This window comes from Stegodyphus dumicola, chromosome 9 (genome assembly GCF_044657685.1).
Source record: "Stegodyphus dumicola isolate Sdum_Otavi_A_Nest chromosome 9, ASM4465768v1".
NCBI classification, from domain to species: Eukaryota; Metazoa; Arthropoda; class Arachnida; order Araneae; family Eresidae; genus Stegodyphus; species Stegodyphus dumicola.
Genome location: NC_140776.1, coordinates 44,803,386 through 44,827,793, shown reverse-complemented (window position 1 = coordinate 44,827,793; position 24,408 = coordinate 44,803,386). Strand labels below are relative to the sequence as shown.

The following is a 24,408-nucleotide window of genomic DNA, read 5'->3' as shown; positions in this document are numbered from 1 at the left end:
GTTAAAAAATAGTGAAAATATTTATATTTATGAACTATTTCATATATAACATTTTCAGTTTCGCATATGTGGCAATTTAAGAACTTTACGTATACCAATTTTTTGAAATATCTGCAAATTTTTGTATTTTCAAGGAAAGCTTATTCTTTCACCTTTAGTATATAAGTAATGGTAATTTACCAGATAAAATTACTTAATGGGGAATACAGAAAAATATCTAACCACTTACCTTTGTGACTTCATCTGCAGAGAGACTAAAAAAGTAGTTCAGCTAAATCTGCTATAATAAATATGTATAATAATGCTAAATTATGTAATATCTATTAATATGACAAATTTTTGTAAAACTATTTATTTGGATGAAAAATAAACACATTCAGAAATTTATGGCGCTATATTATGATTAACAGAGGAAAAACACTTTTCAAAATTCAAAATAGTTTTTATTAATCCAATTTATCACATTTTATTTGAATTCATGAAAAACAATCTTATATCCATGTATTCTTATATATATATAAGAACTCTTGATAAATTGGATCTCTGTCATTGCCTCTCACAGCACCTAAAATAAAAAAACACTCACAATTACTATATGTGAATATAATTCATAATTAAATTTAAACAAATGACTATTAGAATGCAAATTAAAGGAAACATTTAAAATATTTTAACATTTAGCACCTATAAACAGAGTAGCAATTATTTGATTTTTCGATTATAGTAAAATAAACATGGGGGATGCCTTTTAAAATTTTTTATGTCAGAAAATAAACTCAAACCACCAGCTGAACATATGAGCAGTTTTATCAATCAGCCACTGGTAGGTAACCTGGATACTGAATCAACATATAAAGTTGCCAAGATAAAGAGAGAAACAAAATTATGATAATCACATCTTACCTATTCATAAAACTATTTTAAATTTAATGTGTAGGCAAGTCCAAAAAGAGTGAGAATGAATTTATTTTGCAACACAAAGTAAAGTCTTGCAGGAGCAAAAAAAAAAAAAAACTTGTCTCACGAGATTGGCAAGTAAAAAATAATTAACTGCATCTGGTAACATTTATCTGACAACTCATAAGTAATTGTTAGCTATGTGCAGAAAATAAAATCTGATCATGTTAATGCAATTTTAAACTTTTGAATTTAACCGCAGAAATTTACCAAAGTACTTGTAACAGTAGTAAATGAAGATGTGGCTAATCTTTACTGTATGGTACACCTTGGCTTCTGTCTGAAAAAAAATCGCAAAGTGGTATTGGTTGTTTGTGAAATGTGGAAGCCCGTTGTGTCAAATAAGTTTTTCGGTAACCCTAATGTTGATAATGTTGGCGAAAGTAGCCTTTGGAAAAAAAAAAAAATTTTTTTTTGTCAATAAAAAGGAGTTATTTCTGCAAATATTGCCAATGTGTTGTGATAAATTTAGTTTTGGGCTACTTTTTTTAATAGTAAACCTTTTGTACGGACCCAGGTTTTTGGTTCTTACCATTCTTTTCAATTGCTGTGTTTGGTTGCACGGAAGTGGTATGGTCTTGTATTTTGAACATGCTATTTATTATTTTGGTGTGGGTACCATCGTTTGAGTATGTCTGAGGTGACTAAGAGATGAAAAATTTAATTGAATTGCTTACCTGGAGGATGGTGGTGGGAAGCCTAAACATATGCATGTGAAAAAAAAAGGTATGTTAAAAAAATGATGTTTCATTTATTTTTTTGTCTCTGTGTGTTAATTTTTGTTAGAAGATTTGTTGTTTAATGTTTTTATGTTAGGAAATATGTATTTTTGGTAACTTATTCCTCTCTGTTTGTGTATTTTTGGTTGTCTGTGTGTTAGGCAGTGGCAATTTTTTTCTGGTAACTATGATATTTTTAACTTTCTGATTTTCTTAAAGTGAAAATAGATCAATGTGTACATGGACAAAGTTAAGGCAGTGCACAATGCCCAGTTTGTGCAGTTCTCTGTTTTAATAGGTCGATGTGTACATGGACACAGAGTTCGTGTATGCCTTTGACTTCTTATTTTGGTTTTGTGTAGCGGCCACCTTGAAATTGGTGCCGATCCTCTCAGGTGACGATCTTGACATAAAAAAAAGAAATGATTCGCCAAGGGTTACATTAGAGTAAATTTTTATCAAAGATGTTCTACCATAATCACCATTTCAGTGGTTTAAACACTAGTGGAGCAGTATGCAGAGATGAAGATTTGAGTTTTGTTTACACAGCATGATGGTTTAGGCACTACAGCCATTACAGTGAACAAAATTATAATAAACATAGCCACAATAATTGTCTATAAATATTGATGTATAACACTGCATTAACTAATATATTTCTTATGCTAGTATAAACAGAATCCTTATTCGAAGGGAAAATCAGAAGACTGTGCATACATTTTCCTTTAACTGAAACATGGATTTGACCATACAAATCTCAGTCTTACGGGACATGCCACACTATGCAGATAGACAGTAAAAAGTGCTTGTGTTGTTTTTATTTGTTAGAGGTATGAAATAAATATACTTCTAGATTTTAATTTTTTCTTTTCTTGTTTTACATTTGGATTACCTATCAAAAAGTAAGGAATTTTGATATTATTACAATATCGAAGTTAAAATAACAATTATTGGACATGTTAAAGTAATGAAAATTTTAAATTAGGTTAAAAAGTAACCCTTAATGTGGCATATTTTTGAATTAAACTCTATCAACATTAAAAACAACAAAACGTCCCTCTTTATTAAGGACTCTAACTAATTTTAAATACGGAGCTATGAATGAATTTTTTCCCTTGCATGTTATAATAACTGAAATAAAATTACTCTGATACAGTCAAAATTCCTAAATGCAAGTACATAAAATTTACTTTAGCAATTTAAAGAGATGAGACACACTGAACACATGAATAAATTTCTATCAAAGAATAATTTATTAAATTTAGCCCATTCCATAGTAAACTTTAACCATTAGATTACATTATTACACCATGTTATCAGTTTGAAAAGCAAGTCATATGCCAGATCTTGGATGTAAAAGAAATGCACAAAATATACAGATTATTGAAAAATGATGTATACCAATGTTTATAGATATGATTAAATGTAACAGAAAATTTACTGTCACAACCACATTTTTAAGTGAAATGTATTATTTTAACATTTTACAATATTTAAGGTATGGCATTAAATGCAACATTATGTGCCTGGACATAAGTTAGTAAATTAAAAAAATAATAATAATCAAAGAATGAATGTCATGAAAAATTTCAAAAACAAGCAGAATTTAAGTTAGAAGACCTTTAGACACTTATGATAAATAAATTTGAGAATTCTTCACCCAAAATTAAATTATAATTAACTAAAACCAGTTTGACTGACCTTCTACAAAATCCTTCAGCTGCAATTTTTTCTAGCTTGAAAACCAAATTCTTCTCCACATGGTAATAACATCTCAACCAGTTGAAATTCCTGCAGAAAGTTTGATAACACAGTAATAGAATTAATAGAATAGAAAAATTAACACAAAAGTATAAAACATCATTTAAACTTAACATTATTACAAATTTTGGTGCTTTCTGACTATCTGCAAAGCTGTGAAAATTGGCAAAATGGTTAGTTTATGGTTCATATCTACTGCTCTGTTCACAAGTAGTAATTCAAATAAGCACTTTATAAGAAACAAGAAATTTTAGGATGCACATACACAAAAATATATATATTGGGTCAATATTCACATATTTTTCATCGAATGGAATACTATTCAGAAATAAAGATTAAATATAAAGCATGTAAATACATGTGTGTGGTATGCATATTCATAGTTTGCTATTATCATGTGCATACTCTTGCTGTTTTAGCTTAAGTTGAAGCTGTGAGGGTAGATGATAAGAAAGTATCAGAATTTTTCATGTATAAGAAAAGATTGTCCTGACAATAGTATCTCAATTGTTTAGCACTGACATTTACATAGCGCATTAGAAATATATAGTAATATATGTATAATAAAAAGATAATTGCATATTATTAATTCATTTTTTTAAATGCCAAACTTTAACAATTCTTTCACATATAATTAAACAGAATTCTTTCACATGAACATCTAAAATCCATTCTTAACTAAAGAATAAATAATAAAACCATGTAAATTTCTTATCAAGCCCATCATTTCCGAAATGTCTACTTCTGAAAGTTCCCAGCATTTCTCAATATATTATTAAACTAAGCATCAATGATCATCATGTTCGCTAATGTGGCAATATCTTTCACACTTCTTTGTTACCACAAGTAACAAGTAGGCTTCAATAAATCTTTAACTGTTACATGCTACTTTTGTCTAAAATTTGTACAAATAATAAAATTAAATGAGCTCTTTATAATATGCTCGAAATAATTTTGTATGAAAATTTGTACGTTATATATTGGCCTGATTAATGATTCAGGAAATAATTCAGGTTTTCAAAGTGCTTCCAATAATTCAAATTTCAGCTTGTGTCAAAATAAAATCTATAACACAAAGATAAGCAAATTTCCTTATGAACAATGCATTTTAACATTATTCAATCACACAGTACTGATTGCTTCAATAAACATTACTGTAACTGTGTTATTTAAAAGACTGTAATGTTTTAATTATTTCCTTAATTAAAACATTACAATCTTTTCCTTCCTTCTAACACCAAAAGAAAACCCAGATAAGAAATATAAAAATATCAGCAAAAATAAATTATATTATTGAATGACACTTTACATTAATTAAACTTATGCATACATTATTTTATTATAAATTATTTCAAAATCAAAGAAGAGAAGGGGGAGAAACTTTAATATTGACATTTCTAAAATGATATAAACATTAATCATTTAGTACAGTTTGTTATTTCAGGCAAAAAGAATTCACTTTTCTGGATAGCATTTGTATTTCCATCTCACTTTCAATGAAACATTAAGAGAAATGCATATAATTTAAACACCAGTTTATTTTATTTATCAGACAGATTATGTCAACTCGAAAAAACCTATCAGTAAAATTCGGAAGCAATAATTCTGAATGTTAGGCAACTTGCAAGATTCAACAAAAATTATCAATACTTTTATTACGTATAATGACAATACTACAGTAACATGAACATAAAATTAAACTGCATATAACTATAAAATAAGCCAGCATATAATAATGGTGCATTGGTTTCTAAAACAATGGGCTCGATGAAAAAATACATGTATTATGGTAGCTATTCATATTCTTCAGCTTTCCTAATATTCTCATGTTCACTTTACATAACTAAAGTATCTAAAATACAATAAAAATGCAAACAATATTTATGAGAAAATGTTAAAAGCAATCATAAGCATTTGATTGAATGACCATATTTTGTCTTCCTGCAAGTCGAATCTTAAAATGATATGCAGTTTGAAAAATGCTTAATCATTTTATAAAATATTCAAAAAAGATTAAAAAAAGGTACTGTTCTGTTATCAGGACCGGGTTCAGAAATGTATTTATGTATGCTTGTATATTTGTATGTGTGTGTGTCTACATTCAAACATCTATGCACATACTTACGAACACAGGTTCATACATTTCCGATTCTGGTCCCAATAACAGAACAGTACCCCCAAAAAAACTTGAATTACAAACTAGATTAAGATAATGTTTCAACCATACATATTTTGGACAAAACAATGCAAACTCTTATTTTTATATAATTGTTCAAACTATTTAACATAAATTTATTGCTGCAATAAAATAATAAGCAATCTGATCACACATATTATTTTGAAACTGAATGCATAAACTAGACTAAAAAAAATTCAGTCATAAAGATTTGGATAGCAGGGCAAATTAGATATTTGAAAAGATAGCCAGCCATTGAGATACACGTAATTCACGACAGAATGGTAACAATTCATAAAGCTGTGAAACATTTAACTGTCAAAATGACATAAATAACACAAATTCGAAAAGCAAAAAAAGTAAACATACAAGTATTGCAACTGAACTTACCTTTCATGCAACAAGAAATATCCATACAAGTTAACCTCATGGCGCAGCCATTTTGGATTTCGTTTCAAATCAGACAGATGTTTACGGATTTGCGGAAGAATACGAGGAACTAGTAGTTTGCCGGATACAATGTACAATGACGCGAAAGAATATAGTTCTGTAGAACTTCCTACATTATTCCGTAATAAACCTATTTCCTAATTTTTTCTTTATCTAATTAATTAATTAATAGGGAAATAGTTAAATAATGCCGAATTCATTTTTAATGAAATGTAAAATTTTGCATGTATGGGACGACCACCTTCCATCCAATATTTCTGAGAATATAAACAAATTTTGGAATCTGAGAGTATCAGTAAATAAATATATAGAGTATCGCCTCTCAAACGACCACTTCTGAAAGTGACCAATAGTTCTGAGATTATAAATAAATATTGATATTAAGCATTATTTCTATAAGACGACCATCTCTATATAAGACCAAAGTTTCTAGAATCTTGGATAGTCATCAGAGATGTATCTTTACTGCGAAATTATCGCACGACTGTAATTCAATATCAATAACAGATCGCGCGATTGAAAAACATTTTCTGTCCTGTAATTAGAGGAAAAAAATTTTCCTTATGAGGTATTTCTCCCGCTTTCCTAGCGTGCCTTCGTGGTGTAATAGTTCTGCACGCTGGGCCGGTATTTCAGAGGTCCGTGGTTCAATTCACGGCGAAGGCGGTTGCTAATTTTTCATCTCTACGGCTTCCCCAAAAAATCCTAATGTCTCTACAGTGGCGCCCGAACTAAAAAGGTGTTGGATGAAGTATATCCACACCCAGGATTTAGTGATTGGATCCCCTTAAAAAAAAGTCGGCCTTTAAAAAGAGAAGTAATATAAGGTATTTCTTCCGCTTTCCTAGCGTGTCTTCGGCCCACCAGCGGCCGAGCGGTAAAGTCGCTGAACCCTGGTAGTGCGATCCGAGGTTCGAATGCCGCGAACGGGCTGGCTGCATGGGTGTTTTCGTGGTTTTCCCCATGTGTAACGTGTATACGAGCCAGTTTCCCTTAGAAAGTCCTCCACGAAGACATCCCTCCCCTTAGGCAGATAGCCCTAGTGTGCTTTGCCATAATTAAATACACCACCACCACACCTAGCGTGTCTTCGTGGTGTAGTGGTTTTGCACACTGGGCCGATATTCCAGAGGTCCGTCCTTCGATTCCCGGCGAAGGCAGTTGCTAATTTTTCATGTTTCCTGCTTCCAAAAAAATACCTAATGTCTCTATACCCAAATTTAAAAAAAAAAATCGTTTCCGTAATTAAATATATATATATATCTAATTTTACCTATATTTGTAGTAGGGTTTGTAATCTGTAAGTAATTATACATGTAATTTATTCATTTTTTATAAAAAAAATATACGTTATTTAGAATTTTGCAAATATTCTAGAAAATGCTAATCCATTAAAAAAAATCTTTTCCATGACTAAATAAATTTTTAAAACGTCAGAAAAAATAGCAGTTAAAATTAATAACAAAATAACAAGAATAAATCATCAATCATAGCAATATTTTTAATGTACAGCATTTAGAAACAACTTAGTAAAATACATATGAAAAATAAAATAATGTGCACGTTTCAGATGTGCAATGTCAAAAAATTAAAACTGGTAAATTTGAGAACAAATATCCTCAAAATATTTGACAACGAAAGTCCTCCGGACAATGCAGAATGAATGTCCTCAGGATGTGAAATTGGTGAACTCCTCAGGACATCTGAGAATCAACATCTTCAGGACATCCTGTCATATCCCGGGACATAGCGACTTAAATAAGACATCCTCAGGATGTTAAATTACGATCTCCTCAGGACATCTGAGAATCAACATCCTTAGGACATCCTAAGTATGTCCCGGGATATTGCGACTTAAATAGGACATCCTGAGGATGTTTTGTGCTATGGGGGGGGAGAATTTTAAAGAAAAATTTAAAGAAATTAAAATTTAAAGAAAGTAATTTAAAGAAATCCAACAAAATATTAAAACCTTTTAAAAAGTAAAATTTTTGGATAAATATTTGATGGAAAATTAAGTTTCCCATCACTTATGTGAGCCATTTTTTTGCTCCGTTCTAAACAATTGTATTTTTATTAAATTAATATTTTAATATTTTGAGAAAATGTATGTTACGTAATAATTGTTACTAAATTAAGTATGAAACACACCCACAAAAAATTTTTACATGTTTTTTTAATTTATTTTACTACAGTTTCCTTTTGTAAAGCACAAGTGTCCCATCACTTTTGTGAGACACTGTATATGCAATTCATCATAAAATAGTAGAATGAACAATTCTTATAAATAATTATTGAGTAAATAAATGTATACACTTATCAGATCAGAGCACTGCGAAGTCAGTTTTAACGTAAACAGAATAGCAAATTATGCGTATTCAGCATCATAAACTAACTAAAATATTCAAGTTACTATCGTCGTGGAATTCAACACACTAAACAACCTTCTTTCAAAGCTTTAAATATTCCACATCTTTCGATTGCCACATGCAAGAAACAAAACTAAAAAAAAAAAAAAAAAAAAAAAAAAAAAAAAAAAAGAAAAAAAAAATTAACTAAATAAAATTAAATGAAACATTCATAAATTATAAACTTCATGTTATATGAAATCCAACATTCTCCAACCAACAACAGCTTAACCTTCTGCAAATATTTATATAAATATAATATTAAACATATATATAACAATAATATTAAACAGTAAACTTTTAAAAACAAACACCGTATTTCAAAATTAAATTTTTAAAAAATCTGGCTACACTAAATTCGCGCTCTTACAGTTACCAAAATAAAGCTCTAGGTTTGCCACAAGAAAACATACAGCCGGAAACTACAACCAAATTAAAATCGCGCCAAATAAAAAAACTCTCGCCAAGCTTGGCGCTCACCCCGATTATGGAATTTTAACCCCTTTAGTAAATCTGCAAGCAATATTTGTACAATTATCAACAATTTAAAAGCTGTTTAGCGGCTCAGCCTTAAATAACATGGCGGATATATTTGTTTACATTTGAAACAGCAGAATAGTAGATTTGTTGCCAATCTAGAGACACTAAGCTTGGCAACAAAGATAACGCCTTCATTTATTATTACGAATTAAATCATGCTTAATCCTTTCAGGAATTTTTTCGAGGAAATACGTGTTTAAGATTTACTTCGTAATTTTTAATACAAATATTTTGAGTTTTTATGTTTTTTGACTTGTCGCGAAGTGAGAACTGAATTAATTGAATGAGAAATACTCAATCGTCTATGAAAAACTGTTTCTTTTTTGTTTTGTTTGCTTAATTTCTTTTATACATCATTCTAGCTTTATTATAGTATTTGAATAGAACATGTGGCAACGATTAGATAATTCTATTCTTTAAATTATATAAATTTTGTGCATTCTGAGTTATAATATGAACGAACTATAATACTGTTAAGTGAATCTAGCGCCAGAGTGTCGCTATGGTTAACAAATACTAGAGTGAATTTTAAAGAATGCATTTATTCTATTGTGGTTTATGCGCTGTCGCGAAGTAGATTTAATTCAATCCAATAGTGTTTGTTTAAATGAAATGCAAGAAAAAATGCGTATAATTTAATATTCCGTACAAGGAAGTCATGTGGTGTACACATCAGATTTTTTAGCTTAAATATCAGAACTCTTCAAACTCGGAGTCTCGCACAACTTCGAGCCCTAACTATCTAGGAAATACATCATCATTGTTGCCTTCAGCGATTTTGCAGCAAAGTACTGTATTCTTGCGGTAGTTTTACTTCAATTTCTTTCATTGCTGACAAATCTCACAGATACATATTTGAAAACTGAGTTTTAGGCCTCTCCTCAACAAATATTAACGATTTTGGTGTGAAAACCGTTGAAACTTGGATTAAAACTAAAAGAACACATATGACAATAGCTATGCTGCGTGAGCGAAAAGATTGTTACAAACATGGCTGTCATAGTTCGATACAATTAGAAAATTCGGCGACTAAAGTGAGTGTAATATTACGTAAGTACCATTAACGGAAAATGATTAAAATAGAATCTTCTGTAAGGTTGCACAATGAAAAGAGTACGGACTACCGAGACTCCTAAGAATTATGAAAATAACAATAGATTTCATGATTATGCCTCTGATGACCTTTCCCTTTTTACCAAAATCAGATTTCTTAATAGAGCAGAAATTATGATTTATCGGCTTCTTAAATCCCCTTCCAGACTTTAGCATTAAAGGAAAGTCCCTTGAGCCTTATGCTAATTCTTTGCTAACCGACAGAATTCAGCCCATAGAATCGATATAAAAGTTCAGACACTGTTTCTAATTATGAAACTATACTTTTTTTCTATGAGAAATTCTTAAAATTGTTTTCTTTAGCTAGCCAACTTGGCAACGTGGGTTGGGTACCGGCGGTATCTGCAACAAACGTATTTTGGAAACAATTTATGACTAAACGTATGTAAGGGAAATTCAGAAAACAGAATTGCATGTAATAAATTCTTAATTTCAAGTGTTTCAGTCAAAAGTCGTTAATTCGGGCACCCATAATCCGGAATGATCTATAATCCGGACCTCAAAGCTAAAAACTTTCTGCGCATGCACCGCGTAGGCACATGCGCACATGCGTTTTACGCGTGCGCGTAAGACCTTCACTACTGCGCATATGCGTGTGCGCAAGTGCAGAATACGTTTCCGCCTGCGCGTTTAATGTATAACGGACGGTGTAAGGTAAAATTATCTAATTATCTATTTCAGTTAATGTTAATGATTGCGTTGTTCCTTAATCTTCGAATTGGATCCCGCTTATTATTTTTTGCAGACTATAACAGCAATTTTATAAAAGTAAACTTTAATAGAATTTCCGATGCTGGAAGTTCCAAAGGATCTACAAAACGAAAGTATGTTTCGATGTCCAACAAACAAAAAATGGATAAAGACATGAAGAATGTGACAGAGAGGTTAGTGAAAACGAAAAAATTTCGATTGACAAGTTAGTCGGTATTCTCGGCACATCAATTAACGGGACTTGAACAGCGGAACTTTGTAACTGAACAAGAAATTATGTCTGTTTATAGAATTAAAGAGAAAGTATTATCACATAAAACGAAACAACTTACATTGAAAGAAATGTTTAATAAAGTAAACAAATAAATATTAAGCTTTTTTTTTTTTTTTTTTTTTTTTTTTTTTTGTAAATTTTGATACCCTTTAGATCATAATTGTTCTTTATTTCATAAATTGCGATTTCATATTTTAATTTTAGAATTTCTGCATGCCATCTTACGAGATTTAAACTGATGATCTATAATCCGGAAAAATCGATAATCCGGAATCGCCGAAGTCCCGACGAGTCCGGATTAACGATTTTTGACTGTATACTTTTTTTCTATGAGAAGTTCTTAAAATTGTTTTTTTTAGCTAGCCAACTTGGCAACGTGGGTTGGGTACCGGCGGTATCTGCAACAAACGTATTTTGGAAACAATTTATGACCAAACGTATGTAAGGGAAATTCAGAAAACAGAATTGCATGTAACAGATTCTTAATTTCAAGTGTTTTCTTAAATTTATTTTGGGAAGACAAATTTACATTAAAATACTTCACTTTGAATAAAATGCTTCCCAAATTTACATTAAAATACTTTTACTTTTCACTTCTTCAATACATTTCTTGTACACTTTTTATCATTTCACTCATATACAATTTCATGTTTGGAACAGAATTACCGATACTGATACAAATTACTACGTTATAGCAAACACACACATTGTCTTTCCTGAAAAATAATTTGCACACAGACTTTACATGAAACTTTTTGTTAATCATTAGTGACTAATGCTATTTCCAATAGCGGAATGTTTTCTTTGATGGCAAGATGAAAACTTTTTAAAGGCTTTTTTATCAATGACCCCATGAGAAATAAACCTTTAAAAAAAAATGTTTGGTAAAAGTATATTTTAGGGTACCCCTTGGCGAAACTTGGCGGTACATGGATACCGAGTTTGTGCAATTCTTTCATTTATTATTTTGGCTCGCGGCGATTTTTGCCGCGAAAATCGCCGCTACACAAAGCCAAAATAACAAGACAAAATTTAACAAACTCGGTATCCATGTACACATCGACCTATTTTCACTTTTAAAAAAAAATCCTCGAATTGCACAAAAATGGCATTGTGCACTCCCTTAAATTTATCCATGCAAACGTCGCCTATTTTCGCTTAAAAAAAATCCAATAATTGCACAAACTTGCATTGCGCACTCCTTTCACTTTGTCCATGTACACATCGATATATTTTCACTTAAAAAGTCAAAGGAGCACCCAATTCTACAATACAGGCAAACAAAAAATACATAATCTCAATAAACTAACTATAAATCAAATAATAAAATAACATAAAAAATGAAAAACGTTATACATTTAAGCACTACAAGAAGCAAATATCCACTTACACCATTTAGAAGTTCCTTCGTCTTTAGTCTGTGGGCACACAAAATTCCTTAACAGCATCCTAAAATTATCTGAACTCGAATCCGTATACAGGCGTCACCTCATCTAAATCTTTCTTCCTACAAACCCATTCAAATCCATCTAAACGGATTTTACGTTCGACTAGACGCATATCCTTCCTACATACAGGACACTTATAATGGCTACTAAGTAAACCTTCATTTACACGCCAGTCAATGCTCTTTTTCCCTTTCGTTCCAAATTGTACAGAAACTTCAAATTAATCTTACTACTTTCAGCCATTCTACCGTCTAAACAATAAAACCAAAACACAACACAAAAGCGCTTACAAAACATCCCAGGATTCAAAATTTCCCAGAATCATGCACCCGATTACGTCACAATAGGGTTTCCATAACATTCAACTACCATAAATGAAACAACAACTTCGCCACAATACAAGGGGGTACCTTAAAATCTACTCTAACCATTTTTTTGGGAGGGGGCTTCAAAGATGACTTTCCGCTGTTAGAAATAACGTTAATATCCTTGTCGTGCTTCTATTTCCTCCTTCCGTCAATTATAAAACTGCACGAATTCGCCATAAGTTCAATTTTCAAGTCATATTCTCGTCTATCAATAAAAATCCATGGTTCGATTCTTAAAGATTCTACTTCTGAATGAGAATTTTTAGTATACTTTAGTCAGTATGATTTGGATACAGAGAATTTATAGTATATCTTGTCAGTATGGTTTGACATACAAACAGCCACACTAAAACAACGTTAAATTTCGTGTCAAGGGACAGGAATCTTACGTCCGAAAAGGCGAAATTAGCAAGTCTTCAAGAAGTAATATTTGGAAATTTAATTATAATTTTGACTTTGGGTCTGCCAAAACCATTCGAAAAGCTTCTTCCATTGACTGGTGAATTGGATTTTCTTAAAGCTTTTTTGCAGTTACAAAGATTTATCTTGTTTAGTTAATGACTAATTCCAAACGCTTTTAAAATTTTATTAACTGAATACCCCTGGACATAAAACTTCCAAACAACTTAGGTAGCCCCACTGGACATAAAACTTTCAAAACCGATTGGTATTGCTTTTTGGTGAAAACTTAGCAGTTGATTTAAAATTGAACTTACTGTTAGTTTACCAAACGGAAAAAAAAAAGCCAGAGCACTGAAAGAGAAAGAATTGTTTCCAATTGTTCGGAAATCAAATAAAAATGCCCAAGTTACTGCATTAATATTTAAAGATAGGTCCACTTTTTATTTCGTGCCGACTGTTTAGCAATATTGTGAAAATAGACAGTTTCTTACAATTTAAAGCATTATTAATTTTAGACCATGCTGCAGGATACCCAAGATCTTAGCAAAATTTACAACCGGAAATCAGTGTTGTGTTCCTTCCTCCCTATACTACCTGCAATGTTCTGATTCGAATCCTGTCTTAATCCTGTTCATAATAATTCGCTTCAATGCAGGTTAGTCATAATTTTACTGTGCAAAATACGGTTCAATAAAATCACTCAATATGTGAACACATCAGCACACGCACTAAAACTATATACAAAATTTATTTACAAAATTTTAACTATTCTAAATTACTCTCAAACGAGAGTTCAAATCATTGTTACCGAGTCAGTCGGTTTTTGCTACAATTCTTCAGAACAGAGTGCAACCCAAGTAGGGTTGCCAAAAAGTACAAAGTCTAGTTATGCGCTTCAACGCTACCTGACGGCAGTAACAACACTACCTGCCTCATACAGTCCATGGACCAAACAGCAATAGCTAAGTTTAAAATATATTATGTGTGGACAATAATAACCAAGACCATCAAGGCAACTGACAGGAAAGATGGGCCGACATTAACAGATTTTTGGAAGAACTATAACATATGGAACCCAATAAACAATACTGAAAACTCGTGGGCTGGGGGGGGGAAGTCGACAATCAAAGATTCCTGGAAACAGTTATGCCCTCGAATGATGAGTAATTTTATAAGTTCTGAAGAAACACCGGAAGCTGTAACAGATAAACTAGCCTAACGAATAACTAAAATTGGATGTCAACAATGAAGATATTCATGAGTTGATTGAATCTCAGTGCCTCAGTCAAATGAATACTTAATTGAGCAACAATGAAAATGAGGAAGAAACAGTTGAGAAATTCAACTAACTTTTGGCGAGTTTATAAAGAAAATATCCGAAAGCACTTAAAAGGCCTCGTTAACTTCATTATATATACACTTATAAATAAATATTTTAAAACACAATTTTTGGTGCATATCTTTTTACATCCCTCTGCTTTCGTACTATTCGACATTCGCAAATACTTTCAGGAACAAACTATGGACGAAATAGCCGTCCGTAGTTGAAAATGAGAAAGTAAAAACTTTACAAGCAAATTTGCGGAAAGCTCGGCAATATTTATGGATTGCTGGGGATGTTATACAACACTCAGTAAGACTGCTAGAAAGATCGTACACATCCTCGTTTCATTTCCGTGTACTTATTAGGGTTTTCAAACCCGGTTTTAAGTAAATTTGTCAGATTCGAAAACCGGTTTTCTTATAAAGAATTGATATTATTAAGTAAAAATTAATTTTAAGCTTATTTGATTTGCTATTCATTCTATGCAACTGGCAGCAAGCACATTTCTTCAACGTGCTTGTGCATTGTGCAGCTACGTGGAAAAAGACGTGTCTAACCAATTTATTTTATGTTAGTAATACATATGTGCAATTCGTCCCGTGTCACTCGTGTCACTACAAGTTCGCTTAATATTGTAAAGTGAAAAATGGAAACATTTCTATTTTACATTTTTAAAACTTCAACTTTATTATATACATTTCTTCTCTCAAAAATTAATGTAAAATTAAAAGTTCTGGCTTCTGTCTAACGGGATTTTAAATAAAACACAGGGTATTAAAATAATCTATATTTTCTTTCGCAACGTTTCGACATAATTGTCTTTATCAAGTTTCAGAATTAGATTAAGAAGATGCGTGTTTGCGCATGCTCTAAAAGCAGCTGCGCACGCGCGGCAGAGATGAAAAGAATTGCTGAGAGCTGCTGTGTGTGTGATATGCGAATTCGATTATTTAAATTATCAATAAACAATTATAGCAATCCCAGTGATTTGAGGTAAGAGCAGTTTCCTTATTTAGCTTTTAGTAATTAGAGTAAAGGATCTGTAATTCCAGAATTGAGGAAAGATTAGTTAAAACTCGTAGCTGCGGAATTAGGTCTAACCATTGCGGAAAAGCACGAAAATAGTTGATTTAAAGAATTTGATAGAGAACAGTAAGGTTTTTCAAAACCGATCCTGAGTTAGTTAACAGGATAGCTGATTATGCACTTGAGGAAGCGAAAAAACTCAAAGCCGAAACCGAGTCAAAATTTGCGTTACAAAAACTTGAAAACGAAATAAAGCTACAATTAGAGAAAATCAAAGTAGCGCATTTGGAGAAAGAACTTGAAATCGCGAATATGCGAAAGGAGTTGTCTTAGAATAAGTCATATTCGACAGAGGAGAGTTTAGAAAATTTAATTAAAAGTATTAAAACGCTATGCATCCTAGTACCTTCGAGAGTAGAGTCGTTTAATCTTTTTTCCAGTCCTTTGAGAAAGCGTTTAAAACCAAAAGTGTGTCCGATGAACTAAAATCAGAAATTCTTTTAAATATTTTGGGTGAGAGAACAAAAAATTTAATGGTTTATTTGACTGAAGAAGACTTACGCAGTTATAATAAGCTTAAAACAATAATGTTGAAAGAATTTCAACCAACGTCGCAGGAGTATTTAAAGTTTCCAAAGAGCACAAAAATTACATTCAGAAAGTTATGTACAATTAGCGTCAAGATTAATTGCTACATTTGAGTATTTATTGTCAGTTGCCTAAACTGAGTGATTTTAAATCAGTATGTGAATTAATTGTATCAGATAAAATATTCGGTTTACTTGATCGCGAATTGATGACACATATTGCAATAAACAAGGAGAATCATATTTTAAACCACAACGGCTAAGACGAGAATGTGACATATATTTAACTTCAAAGGGTAAAAGTGAATATACGAAACCTTCTAACGGAAACAAAATTAAATGGCATGAAGGTCACGAACAGCAAAAGTTTCAGACAGCCGGCGCCGACAATAGGTGCAAGGTTGTGCAGGGCACGACGGCGCCGAGTCATAAAGGCGCTGGGCAATCATTAAAACAAGCAATTCGTCTCACTGCCTGTCTGAACAGTAAAATTCTTGTCATATTTGAAAGCTCCTCCGGGTGTCAACTGAGGTGAAACCTGAGAAGCTACTGATTAGGATCTGTACTTAGGCAGTCTCGGCGGCGGGTGTTTAAAATCAGTCTGCACAGGACTGGAGTCATCGCTAGCGATGGCTGTTTCAAGCTTGGCAGGGACCATATCTCGTCCGTTCCGTTGGTTGTGGTTGAGCTACACAGTCAGATATTCATGGTTCTCCGGGGCAAAACACCCCCGTCTGTGGAGTTAGCGAATTCAGCGAGCCTTTAAACTGCTTGAGATTACCAGTGGGTGCCTGGAACCTCAAAACTGTATATTCATATGCTTTCTTGGTTTCCTTCTGGGGGCGCCTAAAGACGACATCTGTATACCATGACAGGCTGGATTGGTGGCCCAGTCCGTCGGCTCAGGCAAACTCGAAGCAGTTCGCAGAAAAGTTTGCCCGCGTATGATCGCTAACCCGGCGTAATGGTAGTCGATTTTCGAGTCCTTGAGTTGTACAAGCACTTAAAATCAAAAATAACACAGAAGTCCAACGGGATACGAAAGTCAACAGATGCAGGAGACCATATGGCAGAGTCTGAACGAAAACACCCGCGGCAGCAGGCCTGAGGCGAAGGTAAGTATGCAAGTAGGAAACGTAGTGCATGTGCAATTATTATGGCAGAATAGCAAAAAGAAATGCCTAGTATTGCTCTAGTATATGAGAGTCCTAATAACTTCGTGATAGACGTGGGATACATACAATCATAATATTACAGGTACATTAGAAATACACAATATTTACAGGGAAAATATACAAGCAACAAGGGTTCCAGAGAAAAGACAATTTGTAGTGGGATGATGTACAGGAATAATATGGTGTAATAGCGAGGCATAGGTGACAGGAACTAGACTAACTAGTTGCATGAATCAATAAACATAAGCAAAGTTAGTTGTTGAGGTATCTTAGTACCGCAAGCGGTCTTTTGCGGTTAGTATAGGAGAGCACGGGAATGGTGCTGTTAACACTTCCGGGATCTTATTAAAAAAGTTCTCCGCAAGTTTTGGCACATAACAGTTGAGTTCGGGAATATGTAGCTCATGGTGAACTGCAGAGTTTCGAATGAACCGTCGACAGTTCACCGCTTGCCTGAGTACAATATTTTGAAGAACTTGGAGATTCATCAGATTAGTTTTGCAGGCGGAAGTCAGAATGGGACGCAAAAGGGTCTTGTAAATGAGTAATTTATTGTCGATAAATAGAACAGAGTTCCGGTCAATTAAGAGGGTAAGTGTTCGTTTACGAACACGGAAACCCAGTCCGTCTGACAGTGTTTAAGTGACTTCGTTCTGCTTTCCGGATTTGGGGCTTCTGTTGACCATTCCTCCAGAACGTGGACGTGGAACGTGAGTTTCTAAGTATTCCTGTCGACTCAGCTTAGCCTTAAGCTCGTCGGCCTGACCGATAGGTTAGCGGCCTCTTGGATCGCCTCTAGGGGTTGGGGCTTTTAAACTGTGTTAAGTAAGTCTCGAGCTTGCCAGGTCTGAGTGCCCCTTCCTCCTAATGCACTATCGTATTTCACCGAAAGTTATAACCAGGGCAGGAGTTTGTCGCTGGTGCTCTCTTCTGTCTTTTTTGAACGTGAAACTACGTGATGCCGATGCGTATGTAAGGGTACACGCATTCGACATATTGCTTAATCCTTATTTTGTGTTTACTGTTGCAATCGTAGCAATTTGTGCAACATTTATCTTTTTTGTGATTGCTTGTTGTTATTGTTTTTCTACATAAAAACGGTAAGTGCAGTTACATATTATGTTAAACTTAGATCAATTTTTTTTAATGCGGAAAAGCAACGATTTGAGCTTAATTATTTGAAAACTCTTTGCCTCTCATGTTTGAGCCATTGTCGTATTCGCCGTGTAAATTACTAATATCGAAACCAGTTTCCTCCAAAGTCTTTAATAAGAATGTTGTTTGTCCTTTACCGATGGTATCTGTTGAAACACAAAATACTAAAATCCGTTCTTCAATACTCATATCTGTATTTTCTAAATTAAGATACTCAACAAATTAATATTTGCTCTTGATGCCTGGCATCAGGGGTACAATCAAGTAAAATATAAAAATACTTTGCTTGTTTGACCTTACTTAAAACAATTTGCTTTATATTTTCCTCTAATAAGCTAATTATTCCATTTTAAATTTTTATCTTCAAGGTAATGAAGCATATTTTTTTGAGTTTGAATTTGATTAATATATGCAGACATGAATAAAAAATTATTATTTATTCCGAATAACTTGTTACTGGAACCACGAAAAGGCTAAGTTTTATTTGGTTAAAAACTGAACGGCATAGATAATTCTTTCAAATACATCGCGCCAATGCTTAGTCTTTTTAATATATTTTGAAATTCCGAATCAACAGGTTTATTCTTTCGTAATCGTTCCAAGAAATCGGAAAGATGTAGATTTCAGAAATGAATTTTATTTTTTTCATGAAATTTTAAGTGCTCATTTAAGTGGTTTCAGTCGTTAAATTCAGAACTAATCAGTTTTACGTAGCTGAAATTTAAAAATTTTGCAACAAAAACAATAAACAGAATTTTTTTCAGCAGAATTTAGCAACTAAACCCTTTTAAATCTTTCTTGTTGATGGACAACTAATGCTAGTAGCGTTAGCTTGGGTATTCCCTGGGTTTTGGAAAAACTGAGTAATTTTAAAGTTCTGGTTTATTAAGTCTTCCTCTCACTTTCTTATTCTTCATTGCATTCTGATACTTAGATTTTTCTGTTTTTGTCCGACATCTCGGGGAAGATGAAAACAGAAAAAGCGGAAGTAAAAACAAAATAAATAAATAAAATATTATAATAACTATTGCGTAAAACACTTTTTAAAAACACTCGTCACCGTTTGAAATATTTTACCTTACTTCTGAAAAAAACTAAGTACATCTTAAACCATTGCTAGGAAAATATATGAACTATTAGATAAATACCAAACAATTCAAGGAGGTGGGAGTACTCTTTTGTTTATTAAAGTTAGAAGGTATTTCTCCCACCTTTCCTTCGTGTTGTAATGGTCAGCACACTAAGCCTATATTTCAGAGGTCCGTGGTTCGCTTCCCAGCGAAGGCGTTTGCTAATTTTTCATCTTGCTTGTTTCCAAAAATTCTAATGTCTTTACAAAGTAAATAAATCAAATTTAAAGTATGTATTTAAGATTTAATGAAGCAACTAAACATTTTCCTTCCGTTCTCCATATAAGCTAAAACTCGGAAAATGGCCAATTTTTAATTTCAGAATACACCTTGTATATTTTTACTTCTTCAAATTTCAAAGGTAGATTTTAAATTCAGTGGTACTCCGTAAGCATGTCAATCCTTTCTTCTCAAAAGATAATAATTTTTAGTTTAATAAACAAATGGTTCATGTTAAAAAAAAAAAAAAAAAAAAAAAAAAAAAAAAAACATTTTTTGAGTAATCATGCTCAAATCGTCGCTTTTCTGAATTAAAAAGCTAACTTAAGTTTGACATAATATGTAACTGCACTTACCTTTTTATGTAGAATAACAATAATAACAAGCAGTCAAAAAAAAATTACCCCCCCCCCAAAAAAAATACATGTTGCACAAATTACTACCATTGCAACAGTAGACACAAAATAAGGACTAAGCAACCCTTATATACGTATTTTCGTTCACATATATTTACAAGATTAGCTCAACTTGTGTCAAAAACGGCAAAAACCATTAACTGATAAAAATCAAAGCGATATAAATAATATAGATCTTATGCATGTACTGCAGTTTTTGCAAACTTTTGGAGGAAATGTAGTATTGCCGGTTCAACTTTGGAGGAAATGTAATAAGCTATACCGTTGTCAACAGCATAGCGGTGTGCAAAAAGAATTTTGGATATATCCCTAGATATCAGTCCTACAGCATTTTTGTGCCCTTTGTAATCACAGTTTTAACCTTGTCGTAAACTACGCTGCGAACAACAATTTATTCAGTGCAAAAATATTAAATATCTAAATTAATTTGTTTTTATTTTTAAGATAAAAAATAGTGTTCAGCAAATAACGCTCACTTGTCTGACTTATATTCAGCCCCAGCCCACGAAATTCCTCGAGGCAAGGAGCACAGGATACACCTGCCGTTGGCAACAGCCTTGAGCACCTTACAGGTGACAGTGGGATTTTCGCCCCCCAATTTTGATGGAGAGCATTCTGGGTAACGGGTCCGATTGTCTCCCAGCACTATTTCCTTATCAACCTTTCGAGAGGGCTTTCGCCTCGCATATTTAGAGCGCCCCCCATGCCACGCGGACACTATACATTTACAAACATCCATGCCTTCGGTTGGGCGGCTTTTTATAACATAAATGTATGTATAATTCTTCAATAAATATGTTTGAGTGTGGGGTTTTAACAAAGCACAAAATGTTTGCATATTTAGACAAATTAAAAGATAAAACGTATTTTTTTGTTTGTTTTTTCATATTATGTTAATAATTCTTCATTTAAAATATTAATATATATTTATTAATATCATCAATGCATAAAGGCGCTCGCTAGACATTTGCACGACGGCGCAGATTAGGCTTGGCGCGGGCATAGTTTCAGAATTCGCGTTTTCAAGAGAAAGGTCACGAATGTGTTTTTATAAAAAGAAAAAAGTGTTAAATGTAATTTGTGTAAATATAATAAAGTCCACGCTTTAAACTCATGCCCGCAATTTAAAAAAACTTCCGGTTCCTGAAAGAGTAGGAGTGGTTAAAATAAATAAGGCATGTTTCAAATTTTTGTTCCCCGAATGTAGTGAAAGAAATTGTTCATTGCTTCTGTGGCAAGCCACATAATAAATTAATTCATTTTTCTATTCAAGACACATGGAAAATGTTTTGTCAAAAACCCCATCTAGTATCTGCCAAATTTGTAATTCGGGCATCATGAATGCAGAACATGTTCTTATATCCCCATAACTAGATAAAGGGTCTCAGAAATGTGGTGAGAAGTAAACTATATTGGAATGCCAGAGTTTCATGAACTCCTTGTAAAGACATCTCTTACGTTCCTTTTCTTCCCGTTTAACTTTTTATTTTTGTTCTCAAGTTCATTTATTCTGATTCTTACTTTATGTTTGTTCTTTTTTATTATTTATCATTGTTCATGTGTGATACTTGAGCTGTTTTAAATGTTTTGATTGATATTTCCAATAAAGCCAGCATTTTTCAAGCTCGATTGCAGGATTTCATCGAATGTCCTTGAACTGCAAACCGGAAATGAAACCGGCGGGAGAGTGCCGTTTTTCCCCCGACGCTGGATTCAAACGAAAATAAATCTGTCGTCGCTTCTAGCTTTGCGATAGCTAACACAAAGAATGTTCTATTGATACTTATGTGTTTTATACAGACATTCTACTGCATAAGACAGTACTATCCTTTTCTATCAACTGTGTCCACAATGGGTCTTGTGATGAAAATTCTAAGTAAAGCGCTCGAAAGGCGAACGTGTATGCGAGAAATTTGAGACACTTTGTCTCAGTAAGACATAATCAGTAAGTAAGACGTGTCTCAGTAAGTAAGAGTTCAATGTCCAGAGAAATCAAGTAAACCGCAGGTGTAACGCCATCTGCCGGTCAGGGTTTCTGGCAGTAGCTATCGAGCTGTATTTTTAGAAAGAAATACAAAATCTAAAATCAGGTCACGTGTCCACTTCGAGAAGGATGTTCTATTGAGGTACGAGTATTAATTAAAAATAACAGTTCGCAATGGGAAGAAGGTGAGATGTATATTGGACTCAGGTTCTCAGACATGTTTATTACGTGAACAGTGTGTGAAGCGCTTAGGTCTAAAAAGCGAAAAAATAAACACATTAATCTCCTGATTAAATGATTCGTCAATGGTTGTGAAAGGTCGCGTTACGACAACAATCGCAAATAAAAATAGGAGTTTCCAGAAAGAGATACATTTACTTGTACCCAAAAAAATTACCGATTACTGATCAGGTACTCAGTGTAAATATTGAAGTTTCGAGTTTGGTACCACTAGCTTATTACAGTTTTAATAACCCGGGGAAAACTGATATATTGGTTAGGTTAGATATGCATACTGAAAGGGTGATCGATCTAACTTTCGAAGACTTTATAACTGCGTTAAAGAGATTTATATCTGGTAGGGGTAAATGTGCAAAATTATCGGACAATGCCACAAATTTCGTTGGTGCCAACAAAGAAATAAAGACTTCATAACTTAATTAAAATCCCAAATGAAACTCTAGCTAATTATTTATCTGCCGTGACTATCGAATGGAAATTCATACCACCCAATTTTGGAGGCCTTTGGGAAGCTACAATTAAATAATTTAAGTACCATTTTAAAAGAGTTGTAGGCAGAGAAAATTTAACATATGAAGAGTTCTTAACAGTAATTATACAGATTGAGGGAATTTTAAATTCAAGACCTCTGTGTCCGTTAACAGCTAACGAAGATGATTTTCGAGTTTTTAACTTCTGCGCCGTTTTTGATAAATAGATCAATATATTTAGTGATTGAGCCTGATTTAACCGATTTAAATGAAAATCGATTTCAGAAATGGGCGAGAATAAGAAGAATCGTAAAGTTGATTTGGAAAAAAAAATGGCACCATAATTACTTAAATGAACTGCAACAACGAAATAAATGGAGATTTGAAAAAGATAATATTCACGTAATTTAGTGTTATAGGTAAAGGATAATGTACCTACTCACAAATGGATTGTAGATCGAATAATTGTTATTACGGTGATGATAAAGAAAATTCGGGTTGTTAAAACTAAAGCAGGTATATTTAAAAGATTTATTTCCAAAATCTGTGTTTTACCTATGTCCGAATGAAAATTGTTATATATTAAGTGTATAAGAGATTGTTTTACACTGCACATAAGTGAAGTTTCAATGAGAATTGTTTCTTGTGCTATGTATTCTGATGAAGAGTAAATCGAAGAAACTACTCATCAGAGCAATGCTTTTTTAAAAGAAGCCATGGAAAAATCATTTCACAAGTTCCCTGGAAAAAAACTTACAAATCGAACCTCACTGAAAGCTGAATTTTCATTATTTGAAGCTACCAATAAAAGAACAAAAAACTTAAATTTGTTATTTGATGCCATGAAAACTATAAAACCAAGCTCAGTAGCTAGTAAACGAGTATTTTCAATTTCAGGCAATATTGGATCTAAAATAAGAACAAGACTTAGCCACTTTCAGTGGATATTTTATGTTTTTTAAAATCCTATTTTCTTAACCCGTGAGCACACGCAACGGGTATGTCATACCCACGCGCATTTTTCTTTTTGTATATTTCTCACCCATTCTTTCATAAAAGGACGAAACTTGGTGTAGCTGAGTTCAAGGTCGCGTACTTAAATGGGGGAAATTCCTGAGGTGACAGGTGCAACGGTTTTTTAGGAACAGCATTGTTCGGGCATGTCATACCCGCGCGTGTACTCGCGTTTCTCAGTGAGTCGCTTCACACTTCTCGTTTTCAAGCTTTTAGTATAGGTTTTTCTTGAGTTGTAAGCATGGTGCCGTATATTCCTTACGATGAAGAGATGAAAAGATTGAGAAATCTTCTTGAAACAGTTTCTTCTGATGAGGATTCATTTAGTGAAGACGATGAAG

At 32.9% G+C, this 24,408-nt stretch overlaps 1 protein-coding gene and 1 long non-coding RNA gene across 4 annotated transcripts in view; both read right to left on the bottom strand.

The window, feature by feature from the left end:
- The window catches only part of LOC118197241 (uncharacterized), a 63,489-nt gene that overhangs the window by 23,679 nt on the left and 15,402 nt on the right, over nt 1-24,408 (bottom strand). Inside the window, exon 2 of one of the 3 annotated variants that reach the window (XR_015042965.1) lies at nt 8,230-8,565. The exons of the other annotated variants lie outside the window; for them this stretch is intronic. The gene's annotated coding sequence lies outside the window, so the exon portion shown is untranslated. Of the gene's footprint in view, nt 1-8,229; nt 8,566-24,408 lie in introns of those variants that run through there. 3 annotated transcript variants of the gene reach the window in all.
- Nucleotides 422-6,077, bottom strand: LOC146995335 (uncharacterized). Its single transcript, XR_015043200.1, has 3 exons — nt 6,004-6,077; nt 3,378-3,467; nt 422-565 (listed from the first exon to the last, which is right to left on the bottom strand). It is a non-coding gene; the product is annotated as an uncharacterized LOC146995335 (long non-coding RNA).